This window comes from Myodes glareolus, chromosome 26 (genome assembly GCF_982192425.1).
Source record: "Myodes glareolus chromosome 26, mMyoGla1.1, whole genome shotgun sequence".
NCBI classification, from domain to species: Eukaryota; Metazoa; Chordata; class Mammalia; order Rodentia; family Cricetidae; genus Myodes; species Myodes glareolus.
Window position 1 is genome coordinate 9,735,471 of NC_142051.1, and position 16,062 is coordinate 9,751,532.

At 41.2% G+C, this 16,062-nt stretch overlaps 1 pseudogene; it reads left to right on the forward strand.

Moving 5' to 3' along the window:
- The first annotated feature begins 286 nt into the window (after positions 1-286).
- On the forward strand, positions 287-2,035 carry LOC148117726 (6-phosphogluconate dehydrogenase, decarboxylating pseudogene; annotated as a pseudogene).
- The last annotated feature ends 14,027 nt before the right edge of the window (positions 2,036-16,062 follow it).

A 16,062-nucleotide genomic window follows, 5' to 3' on the forward strand; every position in this document is an offset into this window, starting at 1 on the left:
TAAATGAGTGTGGTCCAGCCTGCAGGGTAACAAGCAGCATCATTCATGGTTCCTGTCACACTTCTCTGGATGCTAAGCAAGTTCTTTTGTCAGATAGGGTGCTGTGTGGAATAGCAAGCAGGCCTGCTTTCAAGTTGCCGCCTTCAATTCTGACTTCCTGAAATGATGAACTCCAATCTGGAATTGCAAGCCAGATTAGCCCTTCCCTCCATTAAGCTGATTTTGGTCAGACTATTTTATCAGAGCCACTAAAAGAAACTAGAACACAAATTTTACCATGATCAGTTCTTCGTGCTCCTTCCTCGTCGCCCCAGCTCTGACCGCCGCCGCCATGGCCCAAGCTGACATTGCCCTGATTGGACTGGCTGTCATGGGCCAGAACTTAATCTTGAACATGAATGACCATGGATTTGTGGTCTGTGCTTTCAATAGGACCGTCTCCAAGGTTGATGACTTCTTGGCCAATGAGGCGAAGGGAACCAAAGTGGTGGGTGCGAAGTCCTTGAAGGAGATGGTCTCCAAGCTGAGGAAGCCACGCCGGATCATACTTCTTGTGAAGGCCGGGCAAGCTGTTGATGATTTCATCGAGAAACTGGTACCATTGTTGGACACTGGTGATATCATCATTGATGGAGGAAATTCTGAATACCGTGATACAACAAGAAGATGCCGGGACCTCAAGGCTAAGGGGATCCTGTTTGTGGGGAGTGGAGTCAGTGGTGGTGAGGAAGGGGCTCGGTACGGGCCATCACTCATGCCAGGAGGGAACAAAGAGGCCTGGCCCCACATCAAGACGATCTTCCAAGCCATCGCTGCAAAAGTAGGAACTAGAGAACCCTGCTGTGACTGGGTGGGAGACGAGGGGGCTGGTCACTTTGTGAAGATGGTATATAACGGGATCGAGTACGGCGACATGCAGCTGATCTGCGAGGCTTACCACCTGATGAAGGACGTTCTGGGCATGCGGCACGAGGAGATGGCCCAGGCATTTGAGGAATGGAACAAGACAGAGCTGGACTCGTTCCTGATTGAAATCACCTCTAATATCCTCAAGTTCCTGGACACTGATGGCAAAGAGCTGTTACCAAAGATCCGGGACAGCGCTGGGCAGAAGGGCACTGGGAAGTGGACCGCCATCTCAGCACTGGACTACGGCATGCCCGTCACCCTCATTGGAGAAGCTGTCTTCGCTCGCTGCCTGTCCTCTCTGAAGGAGGAGCGAGTCCAGGCCAGCAGGAAACTCAAGGGCCCCCAGAAGGTCCAGCTGTCCGGCAGTAAGGAGTCGTTCCTGGAGGACATTCGCAAGGCCCTCTATGCGTCCAAGATCATCTCCTACGCGCAAGGCTTCATGCTGCTCAGACAGGCAGCCACTGAGTTTGGCTGGACCCTCAATTATGGTGGCATTGTCCTCATGTGGAGAGGGGGCTGCATCATCAGAAGTGTGTTCCTGGGGAAAATTAAAGATGCATTTGAGCGAAACCCTGAGCTTCAGAACCTGCTGCTAGATGACTTCTTTAAGTCAGCTGTTGACAACTGCCAGGACTTCTGGCGGCGGGTGGTCAGCACTGGGGTGCAAGCAGGCATCCCCATGCCCTGCTTCACTACCGCCCTCTCCTTCTAACGACGGGTACAGACATGAGGTGCTGCCAGCCAACCTCATCCAGGCTCAGCGGGATTACTTTGGGGCTCACACCTATGAACTCTTAGCCAAACCAGGAGAATTTATCCATACCAACTGGACAGGCCATGGTGGCAGTGTGTCATCCTCTTCATACAATGCCTAGTAGGACTGTGGCTCGCCCTCCCTCCCACCAACAGGACGGTTCCTGTGGCACTCAGCACTCCTCTCTGCCCTAGTTCCTGCTCAGATCATTTGGCCAAGTCTTGGCTGTGACTGCTGAAGAAGTCACTGAGGTCCGTTGTCCGGTAGTCCTGAACCACCACACGCTCCACCTCGACCTTTTGCACTGCCTAGGATCCTGTGCTCCACTGTGTGACCGCTCCCTGACTGAGTTGTGCTGTGTGGGTCAGAGGCTGCAGCTCATAGCACACAGCAGGGCTGGGTGTGTGGGATTGTACAGCCTGGACCATGGATCATGCGTGTGGGCTCTGTACACTCAAAACCTCCACTCAGTAAAAGCTACATATAGTTACCCTCTTCTGTCTGCTCTCTGGCCATGCCTGCAGAGAGCACGTGTCTGCTCTCTTTCCGTGGGCAGAAAGGTCTGCACTGAGTTCATAGATGGGAAGTGATTTGTTTTCTTTAAAGACACCAAATAACACAGGACACATTAAATTGAAGGTGATTAAGTCTTGGGGGAGGTGAGGAGGCACCAAGGAGTAGATGGACAGGGACTCTCGTGCCATTTCTTACTGGACACACTATGTACCTGGAAGTTCATGTACCATCTACCCTGCCACACGCTTGGAATAAACTTCTTAGACTAGCAAAAAAAAAAAAAAATTTACCATGATCAGTCAAAAAAAAAAAAAAACAAAAATAAAAACAAAGATAAAAACAAGAAATAAAGGTACCAGCAGGGAGGGCTCTTAAAATAGTTGACAAAGATTCTTGCCATAGAGAAACTGTAGGGTGACTTGTCATATTTGAATTCATGATTTTAGGATGACCATCATTTTGATGGGGAAAATATCAGGTCACAAAAAGAATTGACTGTGTATTCTTACCTACAAGAATCCTGTTTCTCCAGTTTCAAGAGAGGGAACAAAGAAACAATAGTGAATATCCCACCTATACAAAAAGAACAAGAAGGAGAACAAGAAGTAGTGAAAAGGAAAGGAAGGGGGAAATTATATAGTAATGCACTCAAAAAATACAAAAAATTAAAACAATAAAAATACATGTAGATATCAAAAGTTCTAATAATAAAGGAACCACAAAAAACAATGAAAAGATTTACTGCATATAAAATTACTATAATGATAAATCAGTTCTTATGAGGAGTATTGATTCATACCAGCATAGTGCTTTGACTCTAGAGTAGTCAAGAGGAACAGAAGTTCATCCTCAGTCTTCATCCTCAGTCACAAAACAAGTTCAAGGTTAAACCATGGCTACATTGTATTCCCTGTCTCAAAAACCTAACAGAAAAAACACAAAAGAAGATTCTGATGTATATAATCATAACCACTGTGAGGCAAACAAAAGAGGAGTGCAAGTTCAAGGCTAAGTATGGACTACATGATGTATTCATGCCATCCTGGACTGCATAGTGAAATCATATCTCAATTAAAAAGTGAAATAAACACAGAGAAGACGGAGAATAATTAGGAGACTATTCTTGAGGAGTCAGAAACATATTATTATCGCCTTCTTCTGTACAAGGATGCTAATTCTCTCTACACACAAGTCATGGTACATCAGACATCCTTCTTAGCTGCTTTATATTTCCACTTCCTTCATAGATGCTTTTTCACTCTTGGGCCAGCTCTTGCAATGCATTCCAGGAACACCTGGTACTCATTATGCCCATTTCTATGTTGTTAAGATTCAAGAATATCATGGACAAAAAATACCTACACAAATCATGTTTTTAAAAAATTTTCTAGAGTCAGATGACCATGTCACAAGATCACTTTGGAAGGTCATATCAACCTTGCAATTAGCTCTTACTGTTGATCTTTGTATTAATAACAGTCAGTTCTTAACAGAAAAATACTAAGAGGAAATAATCTGTAAATATTTGTTTATAAATAAGTCATTCAATTTGGAGTTAAATAGCTGTTACTTAAATCCATTATAAAAAGGCATTGATGTATTTCCTCTTTAAATAGATTCCAAGTTACAATGCATTTTCTATCTGTAGCCAACATGGGTTGGGTCCCAGAACCCTGACTAAGGGCAATGAGGAACTGATGCAGAAAGGACAGACACACAGACACAGTGAAGCTGGGATAGGTGGGATTCTCTAAAAGCTGCCACTGCAACCTGGAAACTTGGGTGTTCATTATGAATATCACAGTAGAAAGGGTTGGCTAGTCTCGGCCGCAGGTGTCTTCTACAGAGATGAGCAGTCTCATACTGTAAACATCTGGGAGGAGGAAGCTGAAGGTGTTAGTGTTTGCACACACCGATCAATTGTTAAATACTCCCAGAAAATAGAGACTCTGAGCAAAGCTTTGCCATTCCTCTTGAGCCTGAACTATATGGGTAATGGCTTTGCCAATTGCTCCATAGTTCAAAGGTCTTGGAAATCCTTGACAGGGCCATGAACGTGTCCAAATATACATTCACTTGGACTTTAGTCATCCGGGGCTTCCTTCCTACTCTTTCTGTGGGTTTACAAAATGGGACAGCAGACTACGTAGCTTGTCAATGCTGAAACCACACAAGTTGTCTGAGCAAGTGTCTAATGGACTACATGCCCATGAAAAGAGAAATATGCCAGAGAAATGCCTCAGCTTTTATGAAGAATGATTTGGGAGACTGTGTTTAGAAATAAATCAGTCTTAACTGCTCCTTTAAATTGTTAATCCAACTTACAATATTTTGTGAAAAATTTAGAGCCAAAAGGTAATCTGAACAGCTTAATTCTGGTTCACATAATGAATATTTCTTCTGTGTGGTTCTTCTGTGTCTGATGTAATAGATATAGAAAGGAAGGAAATACTGATTCTAAGGGATCTGGAGTCAATGAATAATCAATGATAGAATTAGATAACCCTCATCTGTACAGGCTGTGAGTTTTAGAAGGACTCCCATCTGCAAACAGAATGCTTTTGTTTCTGGCTGTGCTGATTTCCTTCCCTTGTGAAGCACAGGTTCAGCTATCACTGCCTTTGCTCCCTTAGCTGTGCATCCCAGTGTATCCGAACCACTGAGGATGTTAATTTACAAAAGACCCTAGCATAAGCACCAGGAATTACAGCTGCAGGAAATCATTATCACCAAGTCTGCAGACAACTGAGAGTCATTGAAGCAAGAGATGTAACATGAGGGGGCCTGTTTGTTGGGGGTGTTTCTGTCCTTCCACCAGGTCCCCACAATTGTTTAGTCCCAGAGAAAAATCACACACAGATCTCTATAAGTTATAAAGCTGATTGGCCCATTAGGTCAGGCTGCTTATTAGCTAACGCTCATATCTTAATTAACCCATTATTCTGATCTATTTTAGCCATGTGGCTCAGTACCTTTTTCAGTGGGGCAGCTTACATCCTGCTGCTTCGGTGGTCTGGGCAGGAGTGGGAGGAATCAGCTTCCTCCTTCCCAGAATTCTCCTGCTCTCCTTGCATCATTTCCACTTCCTATCTGGTTTTCCTGCCTACACCTCCTGCCTGGCCAATCAGCATTTATTTAAAACATGATTGACAAAATTCAGACAATTTTCCTGCACCAAAGAGAGACTAGCGGTCCTACCGACTCCCAGGAAATTCATCCATAACAAAAAATTACTTGCTTATATAAATAGTTTTGGAAAGCAAACCGATGACATTTGGGAAAGATGAGACTTCATACAAAAATTGCCACACTGTGTTTTGTGGGTGGAGGGGGAAACTCACAGGAAGTACCAGGTGAAAGAGTGTGGGTAAAGATTATGCTCAAAGTTAAATAAAAGCCAGGAATGATGGCTAAGAATGTCAGCAGCAGGATCTAGCAGCAAAGAGTGCCCAAGGATGACACAGGCAGGGCCCTTACAAGAGCTCTTGGGTAGCTGTTTCTCTCTCTCTCTTTGTGCTATAAAACACCTCAAGCACATTATAAAAATCAGAGTCCTCTCCTTTGCCCGAGTCCTGCATCAGGATACCAAAGAAAAGATGAAAGCATTCTGAGACACTATTTTGAAATTTCTGTCAGTCTTTTGTTGTAGGAAGGCGATTAAAGTTCATTCAGGTTCTCTGAAATAACATGAGTTCTTGGTTGCGAACGACCTTGCTTCCTGGTTTTAAATACCCAACGTGATTGCAAAGCATTGACACTGGTGACCTTTAGGATGAGCTAGCTTGGTTGTGGACAGATATCCTATGCACTGGAGGGTGTTTAGCCAGCTCCATTTTATTTTCTACCCCACTGATGCCAGCAGCCCTTCCCACCTCCAATTGTAAATGCTGACACATCCGCAAATGTTGCCAGATGCCCCACAGGGAGCATAGTTGTTCTGACTTGAGAACCATACTTCTGATGGATTAGAAGCATGGGGATAGTAAGGCAAGAGAATGCAACGGCTGTTTTAGTTCCAGCGAATTCCTATATAAGAAAAGCATCTACATTACATAAGAACAATTTGAAATCATTGTTTAATGCATCTCCTTTCCATCTCAACAGAATGTTGTCAATGCTTTGACATTAAAATGCAAGGACATTCTGGTACTCATTGTAATTTTGAGGCCAATGACCTTGCTTGACGTATGTTGAAAGAATCCATCTATTCCTTTTGTATTAGCTCCCACTGCACTCTGCAGGTCATGTCCATACAAGCTCTTCCCCGAAGGTGAGACTGGGTTCTCTCCTTGTAAGTTGTTCTCATAGGTATGAAGGACAGCAAATTCATGACATCATATCAGGCTATGGTGACATCAAACAGAACTCACGTTGTATATTATGAGTCACGTGTTTTTTCTTCCATTTCATGAAACCAGAACTGATACTGGCTCAGTTTCTTTCAAGTTAATTGTAAAAGGCCTTGGGAAATAGCATGAAGTTTGTAAAAACTATTTCGATTGAAATAGAAACTCAGTTAAGAGAATTGAGCACGAGATTCATAGATTTAGATATTTGACAGAATATTTGAAAGGATTAATAACTTAGGAGAAATAAATGCTAATTGAGAAGATTTCAGATGAAAGAGGCTTTTATGACTTTTGGGGAAAAAATCTGAACTTGGAGGAAAAACAGAATGTCAACATGACCCTAACAGAAATATGACAATACAGAGAATGACAGGACAGAGGAATCCAGACTCCAGACATCATCTGATTTGGAGGAAAGGGAAAGTCGACAAGGAGTGGGTCTAATTGAGAATGCAATGAGAATGCACAGTTTTGAAGCTTTCTCCTTGAGAACAGCTTTCACTGCATGTATGCCCCAAGCACACACACAGCAAAGCTGTCAGGGTAAAAAGCCAAGCTAAAAATCTCAGCATTATTTATCTTGTTCCTTTTACAGCGAATTTACAACCCTTTACTCTTGCTTTTCATTACACTTGAGGAAAACTTGCCCATGGAGCACACATCTTCTAAGTCTCTATAAATTTTATGTGCCCTTAAATGCAATGTCCTTATAGTTTTTAAGAAGTTTTCAGGTTAATTAGAGGCTTGGATTGCCAATTTTTATTTTATTACTGTTCAGAACCAAGACTGGAACATTCTAGGTCTTTGATAAAGAGTCAAAGAGACACAACTGTTTCAGGTTTGGGGTTGAAATATTATAAGCCCCAAAGATAAAATTATTTAGCTTTGCAAATTAGGACACATATCAAACTTGCTTCATGATTCAGAGAAGTCATGTTGAGTGGGTGGACTACCTTATTGCAGTTACTTATATGTGTGGCAATTTTCACAAATATCAGTCAGTAATGTTCTCAATAGACTGAGTCTCAACCTACTTTCTTCTGAAAACCATCCTATAATGGTTGCATTGTTATAATCCCCTTCTACAGACAAGGGAACCAGAAAGACAAAGCCATTCCGCTCAGGATCTGAAACAAACTAATAGGAAGCCATATTCCAAATCCCACAATGGCTTTGTAGTGGAGACCCTTGTGGAAGACTCCCACACTTGGAAACAGAAGGAAACAGTCAACTTAGTTCATTCAAATCTTGTGCCAGGTCTGGAGAATGAATGAAAGATTTCTGAGGTAGACAGAAGAAACATAGAAAATCAATTTTACTGTGAGAGCAGGGAAAGAGGAGATGAAGATCTGGAAGGAATGAGAAACCCAGTAGCAAAGTAATGAAGCCAAAGGGATGACCAAGAGAGGCTGGGCAACACCTACATAGTTTGCTATCATTGCCTGTGACTAGGACATGGGTGGAGTGGGCTAGCTTAAAGTAATAAAGGCCAGAGAAAACATTCCCTTGTGAATTTATCTCTTTCTTTCCAATAACATTTGAAACTAGTCCTGTAGAGAGTGAGAACAGTGGGTGAGTGGGGTTTTGTACTTTTGGGGAACAGATTCAATTTTATCAATATCTTTGGAAAAATAAAGATAAAATATCAAAACCTTACAAATATTTTTCCCCATTTTGCCACAGCTCTGGAACAAGGGTCCTGCTAGAAGATGAGTAACACACTGAGGGCAAGCGATCTAAGTAGCATCCCTGAAGAGCTGTCCACTCCTCCTCCAGCTAAGACACGCTGATGCTCCCTGAGGAGGCCCGAGAAAGGTGCCGCTCACCTGTGCTCTACCCCATCCCTGCAAATGATCAGACCTGCAAGACAAAACCACAGCAATTAATGGTCCCTGTACCCCTCCCATTTTCTCAGCACACCCTTCCACAAGTGTGTGGTTCCCCCATAAAACACATGAATAAAGCCTGTACCTGCACCGTCGAGCCATCTGGTTACTGAAAAGAGACTTACCTCTGCAAGTCCAAACGAGTGAATTAAAGACAGAATTCATCACTCTCCTTTGAAATGACAAAAGACCAAGTAAAGGATGCGAGAGAAATCATCACACATTTAAAACATACACACATTTAAAAAGAGTTAAATGGAGTTGCCCTATAACTAGGCAACAATACCCCTACTAAACACCACAGGCTAACGATAAAAATCAGTTCCAGGAACAGGTCACACCTTTGGCAGTTGTTGGTCAGTGGGGTGCCATAGAAATTACAGGCGACTGCCATTGCTCTTGGTTACCCTCCAGAACTTGATGGTAAGACCCTGTTGCCGAAAACACTGCATACTCACCAGGTCTCCCCTGGCAGTCCTATCCCTTCTGGCTAAGCTTCCAGCATCCTGAAAGGGGCAAGGCAGACTTCCATGATTATGGGGGAGGGATCGTTAATCTTATCCAGTGGTGAACTCCTAAATCAAAATCCATTGTGTAAAACCCTCGATGAACTAACGTTTTTAAAAGACAGAGTAAGTGAGAAACAGAGCCATCAGGGACAATGTGTGGAAAGAAGAGGCACAATGGTCTGCAAATTAAGAAGGCAATGGAAGCAACAGCGGAAAGCAAGGGAGGCCCTGGAAGGAAACAGAGTCACACCCCAGAGACCATCTGTGGCTCACAGAAAAGGACCGGGAGCATGGAAGAACCAAGGGAAAACTAGAAGAATGGAGAAAATGATGATTCATTACTTGATCATCCACTTAACAGACATTTCTTGAACATCCACTACTTGCAGAGATATTGCAAGAATGGGTAAAAAGATGGACATCTCAGACTCTATTTACATGGTTTTCTGAACCCAGTGATGGGTAGAATGTGGGTTAATATACACACATGCAAATTTAAAATTTATCTCTGACTCTGTTTGCCTTATTACCAGTCCATGCTTGGATCATCGTGTACGTTTGGGTACTGAATGCAGCCTGACTGGGTTCCTCTAATTTCGCCTGCCTCCTGGCCCAAGACGCAATGAAAGGAAGGAAAATAAAACTTCTTCTTCTTCTTCTTCTTCTTCTTCTTCTTCTTCTTCTTCTTCTTCTTCTTCTTCTTCTTCTTCTTCTTCTTCTTCTTCTTCTTCTTCTTCTTTAAATTCAAGGTTTTGCTCTACGATGGCTGTTTTTAGGGTCAAGTTCCTTTAAACTAAAACCTCCTGCATTGGGAGCCTTGGCCAAGGAATTGCCCTAACTTCCTTTACTGAAGTGTGAATCCCCTCTGCAAATGTGGGCTGTACTCCCTAGGAACAGTCCAGATGGAAAGGGCTTGACAGCCAAGAGGAATATTCACCTTTTCCGCTTGTTCTGCCTTCCCTCTAGCTGGCAATTTATTCTATCCTGCTGCTGTTGCTGCAGATTCCTTCTCTGATGTCAGAACACAGTTCTCACATTTCCGTCCCTGGCTCAGGACCAGGAATTCTCCATGTCTGCATTACCGGGCTGGGACTGCAGAGACCCCCAGCCACAGGGCCCAAACAACATTGGGCTGTGGGCTTCTCGGTTGTGCAACAGCTGTTGCCACTATTTCAACATAGATGTTTGCTTTTCCTTTTCATTGTACTCAGCCTGTTCTGCTTACATGCCCCAAGGCTTCCCAGGCATCATATGTTCTCTTTCCTACCGTAGTCTCAGATAGCCCTGATTGGTCGGTCACCTTTACTTGAAAGTCTGGCCAGAGGGAAGCTAGGACATTCAAACAGTGATGCCTCTTCCGGGCCTAGATTCTCATGGCGAGGATGCCTTCACAGCCATCCTCATCAGCACTTTCTGCCTGCCCCTCCCTCCTGAGAGCACCAAGGCTGGGGAATGCAAGTGTCTGGGGATGCTCCCAGCCTCTGGCTGCACTGTATCAATGCCTCGACAAGCGACTTTGCCATCTCCTGTCTTCTACTAACACTCAAGCAAAATATTTGGCTCCCAAAAAAAGGCAAGCACAGTTCCTAGAGTTGCATAAACATAAACCTGCTGCTTACAGATGTTGAAACTACAGAGTTTGCTTGTGAACAAAAGATACAGTGGTTGCCTCCTTGCCCATGAGACACTAATGGATGCTAAAACTGCAGACAATAACAAGTCTGTATCTGTGATATATTTTTAAACTATTCATACATACCTATGATAAAGCTTAATTTACAAATTAACAATGGTAAGGGATTTAACGTAACTACTAAGAAAACAGTGCAATTATAATGCTGTACCATACAATTACGTGGAAGCAACCTCTCCCTGCAATAGCCTGCTGAATGCATACACCCTCTTCTGATGATGTAAAATGATGGGGAGACTATGAGATGAGGCAAGATGAGGCTCTCAATAGAAACATAGTGATGTGATGATAAGCTATTAAGTAAAGGACTATGGTAAATATTTCCTGAAAAGGCAAACCATACCATTTCATTTCTTGGCTCCCTCCTGCACATGTGACTTACTCTACTTTAGCACATACACTTCCATGCATGGTAGGCAACCTGACAGCCCATAAAGTTTCTAAGTAGCTAGTGGGGTAGATAGATTCCATGGGCATACAGAGTCATGAATAATTTCAAAATAGTTGGTTTTTAATGAACTACCACATTTAATATTTTAGACTGTCACTTAAACGATGTTCTTAAAGATTCTCCAAAGATTACTAGGTTTAGTTATGAATAGCAGAGCAGTACAATGGAAATCACTGTACTGTGCTAAGCTGGGTTCATAATCAGAGGTCAGGCAGAAAAAGGCTTCTCAGGACACAAGGCAGAGGATTACAAAGACATGTGGAGACAACTACCCTTGTCTGCATGGGTCAACAGCAGAGTGCCGTCAGCCAACAATTAGAGAGCAGCTAGTTAGCCACCATCCTTACAGTAGCCTCTGCTGCGCGAGGCTGAAGTGGACTTTGTACAAAGTTGTAGGTCTGTCTTAGTCTTTGTGAAAATTTCTTGCAATGAGGCACACAAGGGAAACTTCTTCACACACATCCCAGCTTTTATATGTGTTTGTCTACAAATCATGTCAGGGCATGGCCAGAGTGCCCGCGTGTTGATAGAGATGGCACTAACAAAACTGCAGGGAACTGAACCCAATTAAATGCATAGAAAGTAAAAGTAGGCAGGAGAATCCTGCTGCAGACAGCCCACACACACACACATGCAGGAGTGCCCTGCCACAGACAGCCCTCACACACACACATGCACAAGGGCTTTGCCTCAGACAGCCCTCACACACACACACAGGAGCACATGGCTGCAGACAGCCCTCACACACACATGCAGAAGGGCCCTGCTGCAGACAGCCCTCACACATAACAAGCCTTCTTTTCTTCAATCACTGGAGGGGTGTGGATTCTTCTTAGAAGCTTGTGCTGCTTAAATGTCAATTAAATGAATCATACAAGTGAGCCATTATCTTTTAGTGATAAGATCGTGGGTTCAGATATAATTATGAGTTATTCAAAATAAAAATAAGCATATCTGTGAAATGACTTATTCTTTAAGCCATTATAAATGCAGCTGAGATAATTTTAGGTTTACTTTTAATTGCAAAGAAATTGATAATTATATTTAATAACATCATTTTCTTTGATTCAAGAAAATACTGTTCTATGTATTTCATAAATTGGCTTATAATGGTATACATCATTTTTATATTATATGTTGTTTTATAAAAATGAGTTCTAGTGAAACATCTGTATTAAAATTAAAAGTAATAATGATTCTCTCAACAAATTCAAAGATAGCTATGACGAAACTCTTTATATTTCACCCTTTATATCTGACCTTTTCTCCCTTAGGTAGGTGTTTGTATGTCCAGTGAGATTCAAAAATGTCAATGTATGATGAGAAAGTGGTATTTGACAGTGTCCATTAATACTGTCCTTGACTGGCACAAGTTAATTTATTAATTTTAAAATATAGCCACCTAATAAACACTAATCTCGCTACAGTGTATGCATGTGTGCTTATGTATATGTAGATAAAGGGAAGCCCCAAATCTAAGAAACACCCATCATTGTAAAGAAATGGGTTTTTTTTATGAACTTCATTCTTCAACCAAAGATGAGTTTTGTCTTCATATTTTGGCATTACCACCACATTACCATTACCATAGTCACTATCATGCTTAAATACAGAACACTATGTATAGGATGCACATATATTTTTCATATTTAATTGAAATATCATTGTATTACTTTCCCCTTCCCTCTCCTTCTTCCAGCCTCTCCCAAATTCCTCCCTCCAACTCTTCCTAAACATTATAATCACATACGTATGTATATGTATGAAAAATACATAAATACAAACTATTCGGTCCGTTTTTTGCTATTTCTGTGTTTCAGGGCTGATCACTTTACACTGGACAATCAATTATGGACTCATTCCTGGAGGAAGCTAATGCTCCCTCTCCTGGCAGTCAGTCATCCATTGCCCGCATTTCCTTGTACAGGAGTCTAACCCCATGAGATCTTTCTCCTTCCTTATTAGCATGCCTATTGATATTGCCATTGTGTGGTCTTATTTATGCAGATCTGCTTCTATGTACAACCATTTCACAGTAGACTTTCTGGTTTTCTGACTCTAATAATTTTCCAGCCCCTCCTTCCAGATTTCTTGAACCATTGATATAGGCGCTATTATGTAGATGCATCAACTGGGGCTGGGTCCTCATGATCTATTCACCTCTCCATTGTGCCCAGCTAGGGTGTCTTGTGTCTATGATATCCCTGTTTGCTGTAAAGAGATGCTTCTTTGAAGATGGGTGGTAGCTACACGCAAAAAAAATGTGGGGATAAGGCAAAGATTTAAAATGTAATTAGGAATGATGCTGGTCTAGCAAAACAGTAGTAGGTGAATTTTCCTCTAAGAATCGTGATTTCACCAGCCGCAGGAAGTTGGCCTTGGTTCCGAGTACCAAGCATGATTTCCTTCCTGCTGGGAGGGCCTTGAGTTCAATTAAAAAACTGTCAGTTATCACAACCATGTGAGTGCCAGCTACTGCCACCTTTACAGACAGTGTGCCATGCTGGTCATTGTGACTCATAAGTGTTGTCTGGGTAGGACAGCTAATTGCTTCCTTCCCTCAGCAATTTGCTGTGTTCTCTGCTACCTTGAAAGGTAGATTGTAGGAAGGAACCTTTCAGGTTAGATTCAACTCAAATATGCAATGTCTTCAGCAACAGGGGCTCACCTTAGACTTCTGAAGAGGGCAGCAGGCACAGTCTTAGTGTTTGGAGGAATCACTTGGACTGCCTTAACCAAACACTCTTAAGAAAGCGGGTATTGACTGGTATTGAGACTTTTGTAAGACTATGTTCCTGTGGAAAGTATTGTCAACCCCTGTGAGGCTTTAAGGCTATTCATACATGTGCATATATGTACCTATATACTTTTAAATTATATACACACTTATATATAGTTATATGTAATATATAATTAAGTTATGTACAACACATATGTGTATATATATACATATATATATATATAGTATGATTTAAGGTAAATATAAAATAGTAAGCTTCCTTGAGGCTTCATCAAACAACCTTGGTGTTTTTTGCTCCTTAGCCATCCTTCTCCTTCTGTATTAACTTCCCACCCTTCTCTGCAATCGGACCTTCCTTCTGTTTTTATTTATTTACAGATTCATAATTCCTGCATTCTACTAATCCCCCCTCTCAAGTTACCACTTATTTATATTTTCCTGGTTTCTGTGTCTACACTGAAGATGTAGAATAAGGAACTGCAGATGAAAGAGAAAATACGGCATTCGTCTTTCTGTGTCTGGGTTACTTCGCTCAGTATATTTTCTATGTCCACCCATTTATTTGCAATTTTTATTTCATTTTTCTTTACAAATGAATAGAATTACAAATGTATAATGTTTTCATTATCTATTCGTGGATTTTTTGGAGGACATTTAGGTTGTTTTTATTTCCCAGCTATTATGAAGAGAGCAGCAATGAATGTGGCTGAGCAATGCTATGGAGTAGAATATCCAGTTCTTTGAGTGTTTGCCAATTAATGGAATAGTTGGGTCATATGGTAAATGCTTTTTTTCCCTTTATACTGACTTTCAAAGTAGCTGTACCAGCTTGCATTTTGACCAACAATGAGTGAGTGTTTCTATTCTCTACAACATCAGCAGTGTCTGTTGTCAGGATTCTTCTTGAATATGATATAGCCATTCTTACTGGAGTAAGATGAAATCTCAAAGTTGTTCTAATTGTCATTTTCCTAATTCCTAAGAGTGATGACTATGTTTGGAGTTATTTCTTAGCTGTTTTTACGTCTTCTATTGAAAACTTTCTGTTTAGATCCCTACTCCATTTTTTAAATGAGTCATTTATTTCCTATACTTTTTTCTTAGTTCTTTTTATATTCTGAATATTAGTATCTTCTCAGATGTATAGCTAGTATATTCTCTCCCATTTTGTGGGTTCTTCTTCACTCAACTTACACTCCTTAGCTATATAGAAGCTTTTTAGTTTTATGAGGTCCCACTTGTTAAGTATCTGTGTTAATTGCTGGGCAAATGGAGTTCTATTCAGAAGAGCTTTCCTATACCTACATCTGGTAGGATCCTGTTGATGTTTTCTTCCTGATGTTTTAAGGCTTCGGGTTTCACATTATGCCTTTGATCCACTTGCAGCTAATTTTTCTGCAGGATTATAGATACAAGTGTAATCTCATTCTTCTTCATGGGGACATCATTATCCCAGCATCACTTATTAAAGATGCACCTTTTCCCTAGTGTAGGACTTGCCTCTTTGTCAAACACCATCTGGCTATCCTTACATTTGAGCACTCACATTTGGGTCTTATATTTTGTTCCATTGGTCTATGTGTCTGTTTTTGTAATAGTACCATATCATTTTATATAACTTTGTAATACATAAATACTTATATATCAACTTCTAAATTAATTTTAAAATGATTGTAGTTTTTGTACTTTGTGGAAGACATCTTCATATATCCAATGCACCTCCAGTTGAAGTGTTGAGTTCACAGGGAAATTCTTTGCATAATTTCCATAGTTTACTACTTTATGTTGACATAAACTCAGTAGTCCCATAGAAACCTATGATTCTTAGCTGGATCAAAGGAAGTAACTATAATAATAATAATAATAATAATAATAATAATAATAATAAATTACTTAAGTCTATTTGTTACTTTCTTTGTTGCTATGACCAAAGAGCTTACAAAACAGCTTAAGGGAAAGAGGATTAATCATGGCTCACTCTTCTAGGGTACTTATAATTAACACTATTAACAATGACACTAACCTTTAATATTACAGATATGAATTCCTCGGTACTTTCATTCAGTCGCTTTTTGGAATAAGCCTGTTGTCAGGTTCAGTGTGTTTTCTTCTTTTCTTTCTTTGGTCTTACCTTGAAAGCACCATTGGAAGGTCAGACCTCACCAGTCAATTTCATATCCCTTTCTAGCAACTGGAATCCTGTACTGAATCTCTTACATACAGAAAAAAGGTCAATTTCACTGTAAATATCATGT